The following is a 6,000-nucleotide window of genomic DNA, read 5'->3' on the forward strand; positions in this document are numbered from 1 at the left end:
TTTGGTACCGTAGATGCTCGGGACGATGTGTTGATTCAAAGGACAGGATACGTCACTATTGTATGTGATGCATCGCTTCCTGATCAGGCAGCATTGTTGTTGTGTCGATGTCCAGAATCGGTGTGTGCCAGTTCTGATACATTGGTGCAGCGTCTGCCAAGTCAGAGCTGCATTGGAAGTTGGGGTTGTTGCATTGCACAGTTGGCGAGCGGTGACCGCAGCTTCGGTACAGGCAGCAGTGAGGTGTCGTTTCTGCAGGGGGATGTGCCGGTTCTGATTGATGCGCCGGATTCGATGTGTCACTTCCAACTGACGTGTCAGTGTCAATGCGTCGGTTTCTTGAGTTGCAGCACCACACCCAGCACCAAGGGCCCAGGACGGATTTGGCACCACTTGGCAGAGCAGGACTCACAGCAGTGGTAGCAAGATGCAGGTGAAGTCTTTGATGTCCCTGAGACTTCAGAAACAGTAGGCAAGCTCAGTCAAGCCCATGAAGAAACTTTAGATTGCAGGATGTAGAGAGAAGTCTAGGTCTCCCACTCCCAGGCAAGAAGCAGCAGGCCAACACAGCAAAGCAAACAGCAAAGTGATAGTCCCCTCTGGCAGCACAGCAGTCCTTCCTGGCAGAATGTGCTCAGTTCAGAAGTGTTCTGAGTATTTGGTGTCAGAGGCCCAGTACTTATGCCCCAAAAGGCCTTTGATTTAGGGGTGACCTCAAAGGAAAGAACTCTCTGATTTGCACAAGGATCCCTTTCAATCCATCACTGGCTCCAGACTACCAGTAAGGGGTAAATCAGCCCTTTGTGTGAGGGCAGGACACAACCTATTCAGATGTAAGTGTGAACTATCTCTGCCTGCCCAGCAAGGCTATCAGAATGCAGATGTATCCCCTGTCACACCCAGCCCTTCCTGTTTTGCGGCTGTGTAGAGAGAATGCAGAGGTGTAGCTGTCACTTAGACCCAGATGTGTATTCAGAGACACACTAAGGCCCGGAATGGTTAAAGTAAGAAAATGCCAACTTTCTAAAAGTGGCATTTTCAGACCTGCAGTTTAAAAACCAGCTTTACCAAAAGACATGATTTTAAATTGTGAGGCAAGAGACCACAATCTCCAATTTCTATCTTTTCCCAATTGGAAATTACACTTAAAAGATATTTTAAGGTAATCCCAATGTTAGCTTATATGAGAGATAGTCCTTGCACTACTGAAAAATGGATGTACGAGTTTTTCACTATCTGTCCATGTTAAACTTGGACAGATAGTGAAAAAGATATTTTAAGGTAATCCCAATTTTAGTTTATAGGGAGATAGTCCTTGCAATAGTGGAAAACAGATTTAAGAGTTTTTCAATATCTGTTCATGTTAAACTTAAAAGTACATGTCAAACTTTTTTAATACATTGCACCCTGCCCTTGGGGCCAACTAGGGCCTGCCTTAGTGGTGACTTACATGTAATAAAAAAGAATGTTTTGGCCTTGCAAAGTCAAAATGGCAGTTTAAAACTGCACACACAGGTGCTGCAGTGGCAGGCCTGAGACATGTTTTTAAAGGCTACTGTAGTGAGTGGCACAATCAGCTACCGCTAGTAGCATTTGATTTACAGGCCCTGTGCATACATAGTGCACTTTACTAGGGACTTACTGATACATCATAAATGCCAATCATGGAGGGACCCAATGTATCACATTGTAGACACAGAGTACATGCACTTTTGCACTGGTCAGCAGTGAAAAAGCACACAGGGTCCTAAAGTCAGCAAAAACGAGGTTCAGCACACAGTCAAAACAGGAGGTCAGAAAGCAAAACAGTCAGGGGTAACCATGCCAAAATATGCCATGTCAAACAAGTGTATTAATTTTAATTGCGTTATTTAATTGATAATGTTTACATTATTTATTTTTATATTAATTTTAATTGTTTGTCGTTCATTTTTTAGGGTTCTAGGATGAGAAATGTTTTAAGTTTAAAAAAAATGGTAAAGATTTTTTGTATTTTATTTATAATACACAATATGTATTTACTACATTTAAATGTATTTGTTTTATATTTAATGGAAAGGTTTATTTGAAAGATATTTTAAAATTGTGGTTTTGCCTATATTTAAATGTTTTAGTTAAAAAGTAAGGACTATAAATAGTAAATTCAACCCCTCCAGTTTCCCACACTTTCCCTATGGCTGCTCTAGTTAATCTGACCTCTCTAAAATTCAACACTTTTCCTACTGTTGCTCGAAATGGAGTGAGAGTAGTAAATCTGACCCCTTCAATGTCCCACACATTTGCTTACGTTGGAGTGAGACTAAAAAACCTGACCCTTGCAAAGTCAAATACTTTACCTATAATTGCTTTGTTTGGAGTAGTGATATTTATGTGAAAACTATTCTATTTGTTAATTTTATTTCATAATTATGTATACATTTAAATAATATATAATTTTAATTCTTTGGCTTCTTCTTTTTACATTATTTTCATATAATTTTCTACATGTTTTTGTTGCGTATATGTTCATTTTTTATTGTTATTACTGTTAATGTTAAAAGTAATTTATTTTCATTAATTATTTGAATAATAATTTTTTTAATGCATATATAGTTATTTTAATATTAATTTATCTTGATTTTCTTAGATCTTACATTTATTTATTTTTAATTGTGTTTGTATTTTAAACTGTAATTTCTGAATTACATTAAATATAACACTATGTACAGTAACATCAATATAGTTATCTGTTTTATGATAATAGTCTGGTCCACTGTCTTTGCGTTGATATTTTTGTAGTTTATTTGTAGTTTACATACAACGCAAATATTTTCTTTCCAACATTTAAATTGCAATATTTGCATATTGTGATATTTTAGTACTCAGTACTATGACATAGAGGCAGCTACTCCACTGCAATTTTTTTATCATCCTTTTTAGGGTTGGGCGCGCAAAGCGCTCTGTCCCTGGTGTAATTTGTCTGCAGGATTTAACCACACCCATGTCACACTCATCAGTTTGGTTGGTTCGTGGGCTTTCCTTTAAAAATGTGCTTGATTTATTTAGCGAAAGGCATGCATACGTCATGCCTTTTCAGGTGTTTAGCCCGCCTCAAGCGGCCAACTACTGAAAACATATGAGGCTCCATGTTTTCGGTATGGTTGATGTACTACTTTTTATTTTTATTTCGTAGGCAGCGTGATCTCGCTGGGCATTAGTCAAGCGCTTTGCATGACATCTACCCTGTTTTTGCACTTTTGCCGGTTACATGGATAATTACACTTTTGCCAATATGTTTCACTGCGAGCGAACTTCTGTTTCCTTTTGTATGTCTGCTTTGCGCTCATGGCGGCGGTTGGCTTGCTTATGTGAAACTGTTTTACTTTTCATTTTCAGTTTATGTGGCAAGAAAAGTCTGGTTAGGAGTTTAGAACGTTAATAGCTTTCACTTGAGCAAATGCGAGAACCATTGCATTAAAAATGCTTGTTATTATGTTGTTACTTCATGTCCTCCTCTACAACGTCTGCTGGTCCACCATTTCACTGATGTCACAGCTCCTTGTTCGGGACTGGTAAGCCTCCTTCACCAGCTGGGGGGACATCCACTTTGCAGACAAGCTATTCAGAAGGCAGGCAGGTTTTTTGAGGTCAGTCCAGGCCACTGGTTTCAATTAGGGGGGACCGGGATGGGGTGCAACACACTGTTCCAAATTCCAGGATACAGTAGTCAGGTCGACATAGGTCTCTTGAGGTACAAATCTTCAAAATACTCGAGCAATGTGTCTAGTATTTATTGAGTTTCAGAGGAAGCTGGCTAGTGCTTCAGCTCCTATCAAAACAGGAACTTCTTTCAATTTTCTGGTGGCCAGTCAATTAACAGAATGGGTTTACTCATTGGTCGTCTTATTATCTTTGTCAATAGTCTGTCATATCATTTAGTGTATATTATGCATTGACTTTTATCTCCATCTGTTAAATAATTGCCAAAACTGCAATAAGCTTTCTCCCCTTTCCTATTCATGTTGCCTATTTTTTTCTACCATTACTGAGTGCCACACGCTCTAATTTTGATTTTATCTTTTTGAGAGGGCCCACTTCCTCTAATGTACTCAATATCATGCCGTAGAGGTTTCAAGGAATATCTCTGGCAGTGGGTATTTATTTGTTTTTTTTATTTGTGTGCCCAAGAATAGTTGCTCCATTCTCGATTGCAAGAGGTGCAGTTTGTCATACACTCTCTATAACTATGTCAGTCTGTCTGTGTGCTCTTATCTACTCTAGTCCCCTCCTGCATGGAAAGTAGACTGAGGTGGCCACGAGTGGCATGCAGAGTTTAACAAAGCAATAAATCAGTAGAATATCCGTATTCCGTTCTTAATTAGTTTTCTAGAAGTAAGCATTTGCGACATATGTTACCAGCGAAGTAAAATGTTAGCGTCCCCTTCACCAAATGTGTCGAGAGGCCCCTAAAATTGCAGTAGCTCGCAGATATACATAAGTCTCGAGCAAGGCCATTGGAATGTTGCTACAGGGGAGGCACACGTTATACAGCAGCATTTACTCAATTATTTGGCAACAAAAAGCAAATCATGTGGCATACTGCAGCATATTTTGTCATTGTATTACTTAGGTATTTTGTTAGGTTTTTTTGTTTCATCTTTTTAGTACCAGTTCAACAACAAAATACAGGAATAAGCAATGGAAAAGTGACCGGTCAGCCTTTGTGAAGGGGCTTCCACTGTGCGGAAACAAGTGGTTGATGTGTTTTTAGAAGCTTTTACACTGTTTAAGCTAAAAGCTTTTTTGTTAAAATCTGAAAAACATGCTGGATTATGTGACAAATGCAACCCCCTGATTGCATGGAAAATAGCACGGCCACAAAACCACATAATTCCAGTGACACTGGTCTCAGAGCATTGCTAGCATTAATCCAGCAGGCACCAAGGCCCAAGAGCGCAGGGGGTGGGTGACACTACCTCTGTCATGACTGCCCTTCACTACCCAACTATTCTTTGGGAGCTCATTTTTCACTTTCATTAGGGCCTACGGCGTCCTTGCTACCCCAATGATATGTCCTAGCCTAAATGTGTGGCCCTCTGATTATGGACTCTCCGGTCCCCTGTGATTCAGAGGCCACAGGAGCACATATCACCCAATGGTACGTTTTCCATGACTGGAGAGTACTTCTCAGCGACTGAAGCTCACGTCCAGAGTTTGGTATTTTCTCGTGCTGGGTGGCTCATGCGAAGACTACATTCCGCTAGCAGAACACCTCATTCATCTTGTAAAAAACACAATGCGGTGGAGCAGGGAGTCTGGACCGGACGCGGGGTTACGTATTATGGACCCCGATAGAGTAATGTGATGGCAGTCTGGCAATCCGATGGGCTAATATGCATTAACGAGCAGGAAACAACGACTCTTTGCTTCAGAACCGCAGCCATAACCTGGATTTATTACATGTGCTCTCAAAGCGAACACTCCTACTTTCATGAAAAATGTAGATCATTGCTGCCTCTCGTCGGCTTGTGGAAACATTTCTATAAATAACAGACCCAAGACCATCCACACAGGGCAGGGTCCATGTGCAGCTCTTCCTCGAGTTCACCTTACACCCAAAGTCTTAATAGAGGCTGTCAATTTGGGAAAATACTTTTGGCATTTCCCACTTTTTAGGTCCAGACGTTCCAAGCATTATCCGAGGGCAGTTCATAATCAGAACACAGTTTAAGTATGAGCCGAAGTTTGACAGCTCTCAAAGACTTTCAACAGTCAGAGACACGTTTCACTCGGTTGTACCTCAAGGCGATGTATAACTCGTTCTCATTTAGATAACTGTTATTGCAGATAGATTAAAGTGAACAACGGAAGGCCATAGTGTGTAGCTGTATGACATATTTCATTTACAAAGAAGTGTCAGAGAGAAGTTTTAGCTATGGTTCGCATTATCATTTTCAAACTGAATACAGTGTTCACAGATTGGCATACCAAAACCTAGCATGTGAAATCTTGCTCACTGAC

The sequence above is a fragment of the Pleurodeles waltl genome, chromosome 6, assembly GCF_031143425.1.
Source record: "Pleurodeles waltl isolate 20211129_DDA chromosome 6, aPleWal1.hap1.20221129, whole genome shotgun sequence".
NCBI classification, from domain to species: domain Eukaryota; kingdom Metazoa; phylum Chordata; class Amphibia; order Caudata; family Salamandridae; genus Pleurodeles; species Pleurodeles waltl.